This window comes from Megalopta genalis, unplaced genomic scaffold (assembly GCF_051020955.1).
Source record: "Megalopta genalis isolate 19385.01 unplaced genomic scaffold, iyMegGena1_principal scaffold0050, whole genome shotgun sequence".
Lineage (NCBI taxonomy): Eukaryota > Metazoa > Arthropoda > Insecta > Hymenoptera > Halictidae > Megalopta > Megalopta genalis.
Window position 1 is genome coordinate 1,181,104 of NW_027476119.1, and position 18,377 is coordinate 1,199,480.

An 18,377-nucleotide genomic window follows, 5' to 3' on the forward strand; every position below is an offset into this window, starting at 1 on the left:
TATAATATAATATAATATAATATAATATAATATAATATAATATAATATAATATAATATAATATAATATAATATAATATAATATAATATAATATAATATAATATAATATAATATAATATAATATAATATAATATAATATAATATAATATAATATAATATAATATAATATAATATAATAAGATATAAAGTAATGCAACTGTAATGCAAATGTAACGCAATTGTAATGCAAATGTAATGCAAAGGTAATGCAAAGGTAATGCAAATGTAATGTAAACGTAATGTAAACGTAATGTAAACGTAATATAAACGTAATGTAAATGTAATGTAAATGTAATGTAAATGTAATGTAACTGTAATGTAATATAATGTAATATAGTATAATATGATACAATATAAAATCATAAAACTAATGTAAAAAGTAGATATTTTTTTCGGATTCTTCTTCCTTTTTCTTCTTCTTCTTTTTTCTTCCTTCTTAAAGGTTAGTTTTGTCAGCTGTAACGCTCTAAAGTAAAAAATAAATGGTGCTATTGAAAAACGCGAAGGTGACCTGAGCTTCTTATCGAATAAAGTAATTTTTCGAAATTTTTATTATTGTACATTGTTCTCCACAAAGTGTTCATTAACTTTTATTCCAAACACTGTTTTGTGTGTGTGTGTGTGTGTGTGTGTGTGTGCGTGTGTGTGTGTGTGTGTGTGTGTGTGTGTGTGTGTCAGATCAGTCTAAATACCTCAAAGCCCGGCGTGTCCGTTAGGCTGAACACCTTGTACAAGGTTTTAATTAGGCGACGTTTCTCGGGAGGCCGATCACAGGCATCGTAAGTCGGTTATCTCCGCCATTTTGGTCCATTCTCGGCAAACAAGGGGCTGCGGGCGAAAAAATAACCAACGAGCCGCGACAGAGCGTTATGCATTTAAAGGAGTCCTCGAATTAAACGCTTGCGTCGCCGACCAGATAATCAAATCATTGCCGAGAAAGGCGAATCCAGACGGATTCTGTGTTCCTTCGAACCCCTGCGACGGAGTGGCTGCTCTCGAATATCCTTGGCATTCGATTCGTCGCGTCGATTCGCGAATCCATTCTCACGAATGCCGGTGGTGGGGGAAAAAAAAAAGAATGGAACGGCGATATAAATTTGCAGACCGTGGCCGAAACGGGGGAACGGGGGGAGGGGAACACTCCACGGAACCCCATTACTTCGCTATTACCCGTCCGGAATGATTGCCCTTCTTCACAACCGACTCCAGTAATTCTCCCTGCTCCGCCATGCCGTCGCTTCTAATTCGACTTTCCACGTTTCGGTTCGATCCCTTCCGATTCTAGACTCCCGCCGACTCTTTTCCATAAATAACCGCGTGGATGCAGGCGTAGCTGAAACATTTCGAACGACCCTAATGTAGGACGAAGCAATGTATGCAGACGAAGAGGAGAAAGATTCGAGGAATTTCAATCTCTTTTCTATGCACATTACGTACGAAAATATTGCTCGTATTTTCTGAAACGAGGGCTGCAGCAGAAGTTTACGAACTGCGGAATCGATATCTTTTCGAGCGCGCACTCGACGATCTTGATTTCGAGGTTTTCACGACTCTTTGCTAGTGGTTAATAGAAAAGTAGATGCAGCCTGGAGTAATTAAATAAATGACGATGGTACTCGCAACTGCTTCGGTTTCAGAAATTTAGTGGTGCAATTAGTAGGAATTACGATTTTGAACGTGAATCGAGGATGCGCGTGTATTGAATATATCCGTGTTTTAAGCCACGCGCTTCCAAAGCAGGAAGTTAATTGATTAAAGCGTATTAACAGAAATTATTACGTTCGTTAAATTTCTGACCTATGAATTGACATTTTGTGTACCACAATTTAGTTTCGTAAAAATCCGATATGTATTCGAATATTTTGTTATTATAGATATAGCGATATAAAGAAAGTATAAATACTTATAATATGTTAACACGTATGATATATTTAATTGCATTTAATTATACATTTTAAATACACGTGGAATGGGAATTTCTACAATTTAGAGTTGCGTAACAGATGAGGGGTTCGTGAGATCATTTGAAGTAACTTTTCCCTTAGCGAAAATGCAATCCGCAGCTTCGTTTACAAGTTATTAACGAAAAAAAGTGGCCAATGAGAGGCGTGAATAGCTTGTGCAAGGCGGCCGAGCCAATGAGCGCGGAACTGGGCTTCGGCCGCCCGTTGGCTCGGCTGCTCGTTGGCTCGACCGGTCATTGGCTCGGCCGTCTCGCGCCAGCTAATCACGCCTTTCATTGGTCATACTTTTTCGTTAATAACTCGTAAACGAAGCCACGGACTGCATTTTCGCTAAGGAAAAAGTTACTTGAAGTGATCTCAGGAACCCCTCATTTTCCCGCTTGTACAATAATTTTGAGACAATAGTTTTAGGAAAAATCAGAGTTGGGGCAAATTTTATTCGGGTAACGGATAAGATATAAAGACTGTCGAATAAAATTTTATTCAGCACTCTATCGAATAAATATGCCATCGTAGACAAATTTATCTAAATAACAATTAATCCGAATAAGAATTTATTCGATTAAGAATTCATATATATATTCGGATAAGAAGGTATCTTCGAACAGGAATTAATATAGAAAATAATCGATAGTTGTTGCTTCGGAAGATGTTTTCGTTGTAAGAATAACAAGAAGTAAACATGCAAACAGTATCATTGGCAGATTAATGTAAATTGAACCGACACCTGAATGTACGAACATAACGAAATGCATTCGTGTCAATATATTCTTATAAAATTAACTGTTCTTACAGTCAAATATTCGCATTATTATTCGAATAAATTTACTATCTCTATTCGGAGAGATGGAATAATTTATGAGGAATAAAAAAATAATTGTTATACGAATAAAATATCCGATCAAAAAGAATGCATTCGATTAATTATTTTGGATACATATCTATTCGAAACAATTCGGATAATGCCCAACTCTGATACGAACACATTATAAAGTTTACTTTCCAACCAAATCATTGTAGTGCAGTAGTCATCAATACCGGATTCAATGCTGCATAATATCGTGTCGCGTCTCCCGAAGACAGCGAGATAATATGGGATTGCGAAGTGAGAAAAGGCATTATACATACATATATACTCATACGTCTGAAAGTAAGATTAAAAGGAGATCCAAGACTAATTCGAGGTAGCTGTTACTGGAAAGAACGCTCCGCGGCCGCTGCCAAACTGGATCTGTCCCTTCCGAATCGCGTTAGAGTCTAAGGAAGATTTATGACAGGATACCATCCGGCTCGAAACTCGGAAAATACGGTCTGCGTCGGTTAATGGCGTTGGCCGGGAGAGTCCTTTGATCATTCTAAGATGAGATTTATAGTGCGAACTGTGCTTCGCTGGGAACTAGTATAGAATTTGTAATGTGTACCAAAGTGTAACCGATAGATGCGCCATAGAAATACATTTGTAAATATTTTATGAAATTTCTGCGGCTTTTCGTGCTTCGTATAATCCTCTGATAAGAAAACATTGTTACGATACTAAATAGAATTTTAAGGTACAAATACCTATTATGAAACTCCGCTCAATTGTGACCTCTTCTTGGGACAGTATCTGAAACAATACAGTAATTTCTCCCTAATTCGCGCTCAGATTGTGCGCAAAAATGGACAATTGTTTTTCTAGTCACCGATCGTCATCTTCTCTTCCCAAGTTGTCCATTTTTATGCGCAATCTGAGCGCGAATTAGGCAGAAATTACTGTACTGTTATGCGACGATCAATAAAAATTGATGTTTATTTATTTTTCTCATTGTCCCGATTCATGGAACAGTTGGCATCCGTGTTACATATTTGATGTCCCTAAATTCAAACAGGCACTTGAAATGGTACGAAAACGATGTTTCACAATAGGCTCGTGCCTTACTAGTTCAGTTGTATTATTTTGTATTCGCGTATTAAGTAAATATTTCGAAGTTCGTTACGTTATCTAGAAACATCGATCTATCGAACGGTAGTATGAATATTCAACAATAACACTTTTTCATTGTAATAAAATCGACGATAATCTTATACCTTATTTACCTTATTTATTCCGCGTGCGATTTACAGAAATCGCATATGATCGAGCAGATGATTGGAAAATCCCGTGCCAATCTATCGAAACTGTAGCGGCGTATTTGCATAAAACTTTACAGAGTCACCTGATAACAGGCAGCGACATAAAGACTGAACGGACATAGCCGTTTCATTTAGAAGCGGAACGCAATTCTTCGAAGCTGTTTGTTTGCGACAAAGGTGATACTTGCGTCGACGTTAATTGCTACACGCCGGAGGATCGACGAAATTCTTGGAAAAAGAAAAGTCCAGACCGCGCTGGCGCCACAGGCTCGTTAATACAGGCCTTGACGAACGAATTCGACAATTGCCACCGGTGGTGGGTGAGCGTAAACAATTCATTGATCACCTTTTAAGCCGCCTCTCTCGACGCGCCGATACTTTATCTGCTCCGCGGACGCGAAGTCTGACTACGTGTAATTCATCGTTCGTGAATCGTCGGCATCGCGAACGAAACCACGTCGTTTCTTCGGCATTCTCGAATAATATTATGTTTTCTTGCGCGATGATAACGGAAGAAAATGGCAAGCTTCCAGACAAATTGTTCCCCGAGAGGAACGATGGTTTCGTTCACCTCGGGCTCGAAATTTTGCAAACACTGAGAAGCTTCTACTTCGGAAACACGTGGCGATGGTTTGGCTTGGAAAAATAGAGGACGAAAAAGGGAGACGGAGGAAAAGAGAGAAGAAGAAGAAAACAAGAGAAAAAGAAGAAGAAGCAGATAACCAAATACAGAGAGCCATATAAAGTAAAAGAAAATACAGAACCGGAAAGAAATACTAGCTATCGTTACTAGCTATAGTTTTGTTTACATTATTCTCTCTTATCGTCTATTTTAGGTTTGGTATGCAATACTAGCATATAAAGGGAAACGAAATGAGCGAATATCACTGACTTAGAAACTATTGGGTTGGCAACTAAGTAATTGCCGATTTGTTCAATGAAATAAAAAATTTTTTTTTTACTTGGAATGAAGTTTAATCTGTGATGTATTTTCCATTTTGTTCGATGACCTTTTGCCATCTCTCCGACAACTTGAAAATTCCACGCTCGTAGAAAGTCTGATCATTTTCGGCCAAAAACTGAGTTAAGTGAGATTTTACAGCTTCGTCATCATTAAAAGTTTTACCACGAAAGGAGTTGTCCAGGAATCGAAATAAGTGGTAATCCGATGGCGCGAGATCAGGGCTATATGGTGGGTGTAACATCAATTCCCAATCAATATCCATCAATTTTTGCCGAGTGGACAAAGACGTGTGCAGCCTAGCATCGTCCTGGTGGAAAATGACACCTTTTCGATTGACCAATTCTGGCCGCTTTTCCTTGACCGCTGCATTCAATTTGTCCAGTTGCTAACATTCACGGATAATAAAAAATAATATAATAATAATAATAATAATAATAATAATAATAATAATAATAATAATTTTATAATATAACATTTACGGATATCATAAAAATCGGAGTGAGAGACATCTATAACTGAAATCGGCAATTACTTGGTTGCCAACCCAATAAATGAGTCAAAAAGGAAAACGAAAAATGTCAGTAATATTGTAAAGACCGAGGTCTATTTCTAGACCCCCAAAAAGGCTGAAATAAAGATATTTATAGTTATACTATATTATATGAGTATATTTGACGGAAAATTAAGTTCTGAGTCATCGTGACTGCATAATGACTGAAGAAGCAGCTTTTAGAAAACAGTGGAGAACATCCTTATCATACACTTTGCTAATGGCTGGCTAATGGCGGGATCAGTATTTAGATTATACGTATGCTAATTATCTATGTTCACATTCTTCGCGTCATTGTCGAGTGATTCCTCGGCTAAAGTGTTCGTAAAATTGCTACTATGTTCTTTATTTGTCTGGCGAACGACTAACTAACTGAGCAGCTCCGATCGCTTCACTCCGCCAACAGACGTTCTATCATTGTATAGAAGCTGCGAACCATTGCCAGGATCAAGCAAATTCAAGCAGAGAAGCGAAGAGGACGTTTCGTCGAATGCTCGCAGCACATATTGATATTACATCGGAATTAAAAGAAGCTTACGTCCTGCAATTTGAAACGCAATCAATATTCTTGCAACACACGCATAAATTACGACAGTACAGCTGTTACGTCATGTTCTAACACGGTTTTAAAACAGTGCGATTTACTAAACTTTGTACTAACCTCGTTTAACAAATCACACGTACTAGAAATTGCATTATTTATATAATCCACTATGTTATTCAAATTCATTAATTATTAATTAATTCATTAAATCAAATTCATACAGATAACGACTACAACATTGAATTCTGGTTAAAAGGAATCCCATTTTTGGAGTAAAAGAAGAATCGATTTTTTAGCTGAATGTCTTAAGGCTAACCAAACAAATTTCATGTAAAAATTCGTAAATCTTGATGCGCTTGTGCATATAAATTAACCTTAACTAAATTTTGCAGATAACGTGCACGATATTTCCATTAACCACCGAATCAATTACTTTCGAATTTGGTCTGTCTGTTCGGCAAACATCACTTTATCGTTTGATGAACCAGATAGTACCGATACGTTATATATTTCTTTATATATATATGAATCATATTAATTATATTTATATATATAATATTATATATTTTATTCTGATTCACCAAATTGGAGTTAAAATCATTTAATATAATTCAATTACGCACATGAAACGGTCGACAAATTTTGTGCAGCATGACGATCCATGATATTTGCTATATTAATTATTACAAATTATTAATCCTAGAACGATTCCCTGGGGTTGTTGACAACTCCACGGAATTTTTAATTTGTCTGTAAACGTGTAAATAAATGCTACAGTATTGAGGCTATATATTATGTAACCTACAATATGTATTATACATATAATAATACGTTTAATTATATTTTTAAAATAATAAACAATATTTAAAATAAATATTTAAAATAAATTTAAAATGAATGTAAGATGAATATTTAAAATAAATTTAAAATGAATTTGAAATGAGAATATTTAAAATAAATTTTAAAATATGAGGGACGCGTTCTAGGGTTAAAAAAATAACTGTAACATTTTCCAAGATCGATAAAGCCATGAAGCAGACAGCAAAAGAATCGTGTGCAGTTTCCCTGATAAAGATTCCAAAAAATGGAAAAGCCCCTTGGATGTTGACAGATTCGCAAATAGCTCGTTTCCCCGCGATTCCGTCGCGGGGAGGAAGAACGACGCGTCACGATCGAGTGGAGTCCGAGCGTGTTTGCAAACAAATCCGTGACGAGAGGGCAAGAGAACGGAGAGGAGTGTGCACGCGTCTAAAAGCGTATCGACGCGTACGCGTGGAATACGAGAGCCCCGCGTCGCGTCGCGTCGCCTCGGTCTTTGCTCCTCGTGAATGACGCCTCCGCTGGTTCTTTCCGGTTCGAGCAGCCATTCACCGAATCGTCGAGAGCGTGGTCCGGACCGGTTCAAACCGGTAAGCCCGTCGGTCCCGGCTCGGCTCGATTAGCGCTCAGCAATTATTGAATACCCGGCCGCCCGACGATAAGGTTCGCTCCTTTATTCGAACTTCCTCAATCGAGACACAATTCCGCGCTCCGTTGATCCCGTGAACCGGTCCACGCGCGGTCCCAGTTCTGGACCTGTTCCCTTTGTGCACGCCGGTGACAGTGAACCCCTCGTGAACCACGCGTGGATATGGTGCAATTGGCTGTAGTTGGGCAAGTAGGACGGTGCACGCTCCACGGAGGACTGTTTCTGGGCCGGCAATATGGCGGCGCGAGCCCACGTCTGGTGAGATGCACGATTTAGTTAGCGCGTTCTCACTCCGTTCGAATTTTTCTCACACTTTTGTAGAACCGCGCGTATTAATCGGTTCGTTGCGGCATGAAATATGGCCGCCGACGATCCCTTCGTTATAATTAGACGGTAAATTATCTGCGCTCGGAACAACGCTGAATAGACTGAATTGAAGAGAAGAAGACTGAACGAATTGGAGAATACTGATACATTATTTTCAATATAACCAAATTGGTGAACAGAAGATATTTTCTATTTAAGGGGTGATTTCGATCAGAAGGCTACAAAGAAGGTCATTTTTATGAGATTTTTAGAGCAAATAAGATAATACGTAAAATAAAAAATAAATAAGATGATAATCGAGAGTTACTTTTTTTTTACTGTAACTATTAAAAACGAATGGGCCACGATCTATAGGGTTTGTCAACAAATTCTCTTTGAACGGTGGAACGTTTCGCTGCTCGACTGTAAAGTCGAAAACCAAAAAATCAAATATGCGTCACATTTCCAAGACAGCGATCCTGTGAAAGTATAAAAAAAAGAAATAACTCTCGCTTAATTATTCTGTGGCATTTGAAAGTCAAGCATCACATTTTTCATCGATTTGCAACAATTCTACATTCCTCAAAAATTAGTAAATTTCGGGAAACTTGACATGTTAAAGGTTCACCGTCTGCGAGAAAGTATATTCTTTATTAAAAGAAGAATTCACTTAAATTGATTAATTAGCTTTCGAGATATTTGCCCCACCGGTTCGTAAAACGATGTTTTGAGGAAAACGTTTTTAAAGTTTTACTTGATAAGGCTTACAGCTTTGGTAATTTTTATAATTTCGCTTTAGACCAGAACCTCCCATTGATCCTTACAGGACCATAAGGTTGCTAAGGGTAAATATTAGTATGTAACTGTTTATTTTAGTTTGTTTAGACGTAAAAATAAATAAAAATCATGAGAAAAATACACAACAATATCTAGCTTTTTTGGAATTTTATGAAAAATATTGTTCTCACACAATAGACTATAAAGATGACACAAAATATATGGTTAAGCTTATTATGCAATGTCCTTTATTTATTGATTTATTATAACAAAATTTTAATTATAATAATACAAAATTATGAAATAATATTACTATACAAAATGATGTGCACTTCTTTTGGTTGTGAAGCAAAGATGAACATTCCACATAGCACGCATATTATGCGTCCTATTTTCCCTGCCGCGCGTTTAGTACAATTTGCGCATCTTTTCATTTTTTCCGCATTTTGCTTTTTGTTGTGTGCTGGCAAAAAATGACCAGTAATTAAATACGAAAATCGCTAATTTTAAAATAGGGAAAAATGTTTCCCTTAGTCCTGAAGGGGTTAATACAATTTTCATTTCGCACAGAGATCTGCAGTCTAGTTGCAACGTATTAATCTAATGTTTCGTCTAATGGTATACATCACACAATATGACTCCATTTAAGTAATACAAACAAGCAAATTTCGTGAAGCAGAATATTTACGACGAGAGAGCGTGAATACGAGTTATTATTTATGTCGGTTACATCAGAAATAAAACCGTCAAGTTTCGTGTTTTGTTAGCGCAAATGACGGGCAAGAGATAACGAGACTAACGAATAAAATTCTATTCGACGCTACCGAATAAATATGCAATCGAATGCAAATTTATCTAGAGAAAAATGTATCCGAACAAGATTTTATTCGAATAAGAATTTCTTCGTACAGAAATTATGTTTTTTGCATAGTTTATCTATCATAGTTTATCTCATAGTTTTTTGCATTGTTTATTAAAACAATTCGCATTATCACATTCAAACAGTTCATTCGAGTAAAGAATTTTAAAGAATTATCAATAATAATGAATTATATTCGTAATAAATAGATAGAATAATTTATGACGAATATAATATAGCTAAAAGTTATTCGTTCATCTATAAGATGTACACCAGACCATAAATCAGTTTCAATATACAATAAATTCTCCCCAAAATTGTCCTTCAGCTTGTAAACAAAAATGAACAAATTTGGGAAGAGGAGAAACGATTATTCGAGCCTCGCGGCTCGTTTTTATAGTTGTTGATAATCGACAACTATAAAAACGAATCGCGAGGTTCGAATATAATCGTATCTTTTCGTTTTATTTTATTATTATTTTATTACTTTTTATTTTTGTTTACAAGCTGAGCGACAATTGGAGAATATTCTGTATTTCTGTTCTATATTGCTGTTTTAAATATTGTGCGCAGGAAAATGTTTCCTCCGCCACTTATGGAATCTGTACGGTAGCATTGGTTTGCGTCTGACCATAGGCGATCCATTTTCCCGTAGCCGATTTCATACAACGTCCATCATATCGGTTTGAAAATAACGTCTGACCACGGACGATCCGCTTCTCCTTACTCGATTGCGTACAGCCAATTCCACTGGTTTAAGCTGTGCCCGACCATAAGCGATTCGCTTCCCCTTTATTCTCCGTGATTTCAACGACCTCGGCAAACTTTATCCGAGCTTTTATGATCATTGTCTGAAATTTTCTGTAATTTTTCGGAACGATTTCAGCCTGAGCTCGTCAATCACGGAGAATTAGATTCGTGGTATTCTTCGAACGGATCGTCCCTTTCGGAAGCTTTCCCAACGGATTCCACGAGTCTAACAAATTAATTATTCGTTGCGTAACGATCATAACCGCCTGGGAACAGTAACCGAGCGATTCGATGTTCGTTACGCTCTATCCGACAATTAGCCTCAATGTAAAGATATTTTCATCTCGATCCGATCCTTTCCACATTCGTGTAAACTTACAACTTTGGTTCATAAACGAACCGCAATTTTTAACATCGACGAACTACAATAAATTAACGTGGACGAAGTGCGAATAAACCGCAGTGGTAGTAAAGCTTTGTTTTTCGTGTTAATCTTTCTCGAAGAAGTAATTCTGTCTTCGCGACAATACGCACAAAAATTCGCAGGTCGCGCAAAAATATGTCACAATGGAAATAAAAAAAAAAAGAACGTAGAATCGTTCTTCTCTGGAATTGTGCCGGGCAGAATTATGCTGAAAAAAGATAAAAATACGTTCTACAAGTGTTAATGTTCGTTTGCGCTGCGAACAATTTGATCGTCTCGTATGTTATAACAGGACCGCAGATGTTCTACGAAATTCGAGCTGTCTGTCACGTGATCTGTGTAAAACGAGTCATTTTTCAAAATTCACGCGTTGTTAGAGCGGGCGCGTGTGCCCGACGTAAATATCGTTTGGCGTTCGACTGTTCCGCGTCGAGCCGGTTTTCCGACGTTTAGCAATCGCGTATATAATGTTATTAACAACTATTTCGTACTGCCCAACGAGTTCGCGACATCAAAACCTTTGAACTTGATCGTGGTTTGGCGTACACGACCAGCCAAATTGATATTTCCATTTTCCACGCTGGATATTTGTATCAATGTGTGAAAACGATAACTTTCGACTGTAATTTCCGATGGACGAATAAAAACAATGAAATTTGTCAAAACTGGTTACGAGCGTATAAAACAAGAAAGAAGACATTGTTGTTCAACGGGTTAAATACAAACAATAAATCTACCAAGCACTAAAAGCTATTAGCGTGCGTTGCCACTTAACGATGGCAAGACTGAATTTATCTCGAGCTTTCGCCACTTTAACACGTTCGCTACCAGCGTCGTTAGCATACATAGTTATATTTATTTTTATTTATCGTATAAAATGCATCGTATCATCTTATAAAATATGATTAAATTGTCGTCAAAGAGAAACTACGAATTCTCTAAATATCACGCTATGTGCTACGATTTTAAATAATTATATTTGCGAAATTCATTTAACGTTCCCTACGTGAAATACGAAATCATATTAATTCATATGAAAAATCATGATATCGTACACTTAAAAAATGCATTCGATTGTTTCCTGCGAATGAGTTTTTGCAATCCAATCATTTAAGCCGATCAAGGCAAAAGTGTAAGTCGATCTTTTGCTAGGTTGATATTATTAAATCATATTTTAGTTTAATATTTCGTTTCATATTTAGTTTATAATATCTCATTTCACATTTAGTTTAATATAATATTTCGTTTCATATTTAATTTAATATTTCATTTCATATTTTCTTATCATTTTAAGTTAAACCTTGAAGGTAACTTAAACGAGAGAATTACGATTATTTCCGTTGTTGCATTTTACCCGCAAATGAACTCTTTCGACTTTACATTGACATTCTGCTTTCGACGGCTCATTTAGCTTTGTATTTTATGACCGAGCCCTGGTAGGGACCTCCCAAATATTATCTCGATGTTCCGTTTAAACTCGAAAGGAATTTGCGTGTATGCGAATAAAATGAACAATTAATGAGGAATATTAATAAACGGTCCGATCGATCGAGGGATCATTCACGGAGGATGGCATCGGGGATTAATTTCACAGCCGGATTGCAGCGGTTGCGAGCTTTCGCGTCACCTGAACCGAAAACCGGGGGAACACCGGTGGGATGGATGCACGCTGGCAACTATTGCCCTCGGATATTATCTTCGACTGGTGTCTGCCGCTAATGTCCCTCGGGAGCCGGAAATAGCTGGCTCTCTAGATAAGCATGCATTGCGGAACGAAGATAGACTGGTCACCGCGCTACACGCCCGTATATCGCCGACACGTTTGCGTCGCGTTAACGAAGAAAAATTCGCCGAGATCGTGATCGGACCCTGTCAATGTCAGTCTCGTAACGATTTCACTGCATGTATTTCGCATTCCTCCCATTGTGCTCGAATCCCCTGAGCTAACCAAAATTTCGAATTTCGCGAACGCATCGATCGAATTTTTAACCGTTTATGCATAGATTATATGCATCGTTTATGCCAAAAATGAGCAAATGCAACTTCAAACGTTCAAACAATTACAGAAATTCAAGAATATATAAAGTGTTCTAATAAATTATTGTAAAAAAAGAGTATCTATAATAAAGAATATTTAAAATGATTTATCAGAATAATTTATGCATTACATATATATTAAAATAAGTAAATCAAAATTTGTTAGAATAATTGATTATAACAATTTGTTATAAAATGTGTGTCTATAATAAAGAATATATAAATTGTTCTAACAAATTATTATAAAAAAAAGAGTATCTATAACAATTTATCAGAATGATTTATGCATTACAATAAATATAAATATATCAAAATTTGTTAGAATAATTGATTATAACAATTTGTTATAAAATGTGCGCCTACAGTAAAGAATATATCAATTATCGAAGAAAAGATGTTTCCGTGAGGCTCCTGATTTTTGGTAACAGTTGCAGAATATTTTTATGTTCGCATGAATGTCCGTAGATCATCTTGCGTGTCCTTATTTTGCATTGATAGTGCTTGACCAGTGCAGAATTCCAATCGTAATTTAATTCTGGCTCGAGATGAATATGGAACGAAGTTAATTGCATCTCTGGACGAAATGATACAGGAAGGATTAACCGTACGGATTATGGGCTGCTGTATTATGAAATCACGTTGAAACTCCGAGCACAAGACCAACGTACGCAAAACCTTGACGTCAACCGAACGCGGCGCGGCGCGGCGTGGCAATAATAGGAAATCCCTGTCGTCATTCCTGGCGAGGTACCAAAACTGTCAGTCAAAGACGTCACTAGTGCCGTTTTCATAAACTTGTAATAATATGGAACGGATCGCCTGGGATATCATGTTATTAGGTGCATTTTTTAGACAAACCAATCTGTTCAGTTCTTATTACACTGGTTTACCCGTTAACCCTTTGGGGTCGGATTTATTTTTCGTTAATTTGCGTTATATCTGAAGTCAAGTTTTACGTACATTTAGATGCTAATAACAGAAAATGTTGATTTTATTAGTGTAGGTTATCCCTTTTAGACGCTAAAGGCTGGGACATACGTGTCCCATTGGTTACATGTAAACAGATATGTGCGCGGTATGCGTTCTAAGACTGGTATATTCGTGTATTGTGGAAAAACGGGATTCATTTCTTCCAATATGCGTACGAAATACATATGTGGGACACGTATGTCCCGATAGACTCCAAAGGGTTAACCAGGAAATCAACTTTTGTTCAACTCGTATCATAATGGGAACCTTTTTCTTCGCAGTGGGAAGTTATATTATCACGCTTAAAGCAATAAAAAAGATCGCTTTGCAGTTGTCGATTATTTATTACGACGAAATATTTTATGAGACATTTAGAAAATATCTAAATCAAATATTTCCAATCTCCGTTAGTTGAATCGTAACAAAATTTTAAAAAAGCATTTTTCTTGTCTGGGAGATTATAGTCCCGCTATCATTTGACAAAAATTCAAGTTCCTTAGTCTAGTTTTAAAAAAGTTATTGCGTTTTAAAAGGTGTACGAACACTTTTGTGGGCCATTGTATGTAAATATTCATAGAAGACGGACTCGATAGCGTCTCATTGTCTCAAAGAAGCGAGGATAATCGGAATCTATCTATCTGGCATAAATATAAATGCAGTACTTGAAAGTACCACTTTTGCTGCAGTGTAACCATGATTCAGAGAGAGAGTTTCAGATTTTTCTCAAAACTAGGAGCTTGAAAGCTGAACCACGAAATCATGAATTACGATGTAAATAATTGAATTCAAAATTTTGGTCTGTAATTTGAAGAACTCTATTTCAATTACTTCATATTCCAATTCTATCGTATTTCGATTCAATTGTATTTCAATTCAAATGTATTTCAATTCCACTCTATTTCAATTCAATCGTATTTCAGTTCAATTGTATTTCAATTTCATCATATTTCAATTCTATTGTATTTCAATTCCATCGTATTTCAAAAATAAATAATTAGCAATGGAATTAACGTAAAGGTTTGGATTATATAAACGAATTACGAACGTAGTTGAAAAAAAAATTGTACTATATAATTGAAATACAATGTAATTAAATTGCGAAACTGAATTACGTAATTGAATTAGCACAGCTCTGGTTTGAAAATGGGTCGGCATGCTTTCCGCGGCGACTGTAGTCAAATAACAAGCGTCGACGTGTTAAACACCGGAGCAGAGAGCGCCGGTATCGAACCAGCAAACGAGCAAGCCGAGATGAACTGGGGCGATATTCGAGCGATTCGACGAACGTGAGAAAAAAACGCCGGTATAATTCGAGGTTTCATGAGGTGCGGTGAAAAAGGAAGGCGAGGCAGCGCAGTCGTGACAGGTGCGCGCGCTCCGATGCCAAAGTTCTGCTTCCACCAGTCGTTCCGAGAGGAACAATGAACCGGCGCCCCGACGTTCCTATCCAGTTCAAACCGGAAAACCGGCGACTGGCGGTCTCGGACGACTGGCGATAGCGTCGACCAGTTATTGGATACTTGGCTATCGACAAGGTCTTCTCTCCTCGTTCCTCCCTCTTCTGCGTTTCAATAACCGGGGGTTCACGTAACTTCTTGATGACGCGGCCCAGACGATCGCAGGTTGATCGTCCTCACCTTGACTTTTCCCGCGATAACCGCCAACTATTGCGGAAGACACGAGACACGAGACACACGCGTGCGGTTTCACGCCATTCTTTCGCCTTATCGCCCGTCGTCGCGCGACCAACAGATGCTGTCGGAAAATAAGACCTGAGCTATCGTTGCGTTCCCGCTTATTTCTTTCTTTCTTTCTTTATTTATTTGATTTTTTTAGGAAGGAAATCCTTCTGTTTTTTATTACGTTATCAGCAGCATGCGCAATACATATCAGCAAATTATATTAACACACCATGTGCAGTAGCAAGGTCACTAATTATTTAATTTAGGATTATTCATATCGTAAACATACATTTACGAGTTATTTATTCAATTTACATGTTATTCACGGCAAATGTTGCAATAACGCTTGTTAAAAATCAGAATAAATGTCTTATTGTTACTTTTATAAGCTAACATAAAACAGCTGTTTTTTGTGCTCCGTAAATCTAATGTTAATACCTTTTTGAAAAGTTTAATTTTTCTTAATTTCGTTATATATTTGAAAGAATCTCTCTGTGAACGCGTAAAAAATCTCGTTATATACTTGTTATCGAAATCTTATCGTCAATTTCGCAAATATTATATGTTTTTCAAAAAGCGGATTTTTTCAAAATTCACTGATTTTCCCGCGTTAGACGCGAGCAAAGCTCGATCCGTGACCCGCAGTCCATTGCAGTCGGTAACATTTTAATTTAAAATTCGAAGTAGTTTTTCTGATCGATAGTATTTCCGTTTTATATAATTTATTGCATTTCGTACATATTAATTTGAATTTTGCCACTCATGCAACAGTTATACATACAGTTTGTTTTTTAAATATAAACCAATTCGACAATATTTTCTTTTTTATATTTGACAAAATTTTTAATGGTGACTTAGAGTGACCACTCGACTGCGAAGGATTCATTTTAAGATGGAGTCTATGATTTTTCAAGAATTTGTGGACACACGGCAAAAGGGAGTGACGTATAGTTTGCTTGGAAATGAGTCCATTGTGTAGGCTGGGAAACGAACCATGCTACACAGTTTATTTATTAAGCCATTCCTTCTGTAGTCAAGGTTGAGGCATTGCCATATTACATGGTTGAGATTCTGTTCTAAGCAGCCGCACTCACATTTTGTATGAGAAGCCGGCTTAATTTTAAAGAGGGAGGCAGCTAATTGCAAGTGGTCAGTGTAAAGCCTGTTCGTCCGACAAATAAAATCCCTAGGAAGATTTCCACGCGAGAACCATGGTTTAGCAGAAGGATGGTAAAAGTATTTGAAGAATTTCGTACTTTTGAAAATCCCTCTGTTGCAGAAGATAAAGAAGTGGAAATTATTAAAAATATTAGTAGAGTTACGAAGGATGATCCCCAATTCGGAAATTCAAAAAACTGTTTTTACGTAAATTCACCTTTAACCCTTTCGCTCCGAACGACGGATATATCCGTCATCCATATGAACACTCGCGGAGCCGAACGCCGGATATATCCGACATGCTGGTAAAATCGCGACCTAATTTTTGGACTGCACCGCCTCTTGTTACTATTGCGTGAATCTTTTGACGAAACAAACAAACGACAGTCCGAAATAAACGACACACCATTCAAGTTATATTTGTTCTACCAGCATTTCCCATTATTATTGTGTTACATGTCATAAAGGGATAGAAAATCGAAAGTACTAACTTTAGGACTAATTATTATGTATTATGTTTTGTGTATTATGAATATTATGTTTTATTTTATTACTGTATATTATATATTATTTCTTCACTTTTTCCATTGTTAATGAAACTTTTTTTACCTATTAAATAACTTTATACCTTATGCAGAAATTATAACTATATTGTTTTAAAGAAAAATCCCTTTTCTTCCCAAATACACTATCCACGCGCAATGTGCACAATTTCGGCGGGTGGTTCCGTTCAGGAGGGGCGCTACGGCGGACTGAACCGCCGTAGCGAAAGGGTTAAGGGATGGAAATTAACCCCTAAATATTCAGCTATATTTTATCTCGTAGAAGAAAGATCTTCCAAAAGAAGTTACTTCTTTTCCCTAAATCTAATAAAAAGAATTAGGAACTTTTTCCAATTGTTTAAACAATTAACCAGTCGTATACCACATGATAGATTTGGACGAAGGAATTATTGCAATGAAATAAAAAAATGGCTGAATATTTGGGGTTCATTTCCATTCCTTAAAGGTGAATTTACGTAAAAAAAATTGCGTAATACATATTTACATATGCTTTATACATATGTTATATTGTTATATTATATATATATATATATATTGGGAATATATATTCTCAATTTTGTTCGTAGCGACTATAGAGATTCTGCATGAGCTGAAAGAACTATTAAAGAAGACTAGCGTGTCGCAGAGAAGGTTACAGTTTACAATTAAGCGATGTAAACAATTAACGATTATGCGAATACTCCTCGAGCGTTTTAGAGGTCCACTATTTTATTCCGTTCCTTTCCACTTTCTTTCAACATGTATTCTTTTTTGGGTTTCCGTGTTTGCGCGTAGCTATGGTTGGAACGTTAATGTTTGCTCTCTGCTTGCGATTCCGACCGAACGCTCGCGGTAGAGGATGCTTCCGAGCTAATGATATTTGTTCGAAATCTTGCGAGGTCAGCCAACCAAGTGTTGTGCTGACTTTTTAAACCGACTTTGCTAGACTGTAATACTCGTTAAGCGAGAGGTACGGTAAATAACTTCTATCCGGAGCCAACAGCTTATAATTCACAAAATTTGCTTAATCTTTCGTCGCTGCTTACAGTCATTTTCCAATTTACATTTCCATGGCTGGCGATTTCTTTACTTCGCTAACGCTGCCGAGGTGCTCGCAGAAGATTATGTCTACGGTAATTCACTGAATGTATAATATCTACTTAAAGATCCTCCGCGTCCTAAACAAGTTGCAATTTGATTACATTATAAAATTTGCTTGTTTCGTTAGCATTG

The 18,377-nt window shown here is 36.9% G+C and overlaps 1 protein-coding gene and 1 long non-coding RNA gene across 5 annotated transcripts in view; one reads left to right on the top strand and one right to left on the bottom strand.

Moving 5' to 3' along the window:
- The window catches only part of Atpalpha (sodium/potassium-transporting ATPase subunit alpha), a 200,006-nt gene that overhangs the window by 113,794 nt on the left and 67,835 nt on the right, over positions 1 to 18,377 (bottom strand). The gene's annotated exons all lie outside the window — the stretch shown is intronic.
- Positions 7,407 to 18,377, top strand: part of LOC143261380 (uncharacterized) — a 75,259-nt gene continuing 64,288 nt past the window's right edge. Inside the window, exon 1 of the long non-coding RNA XR_013035518.1 lies at positions 7,407 to 7,898. This is a non-coding gene — a long non-coding RNA (uncharacterized LOC143261380). The remainder of the gene's footprint in view (positions 7,899 to 18,377) is intronic.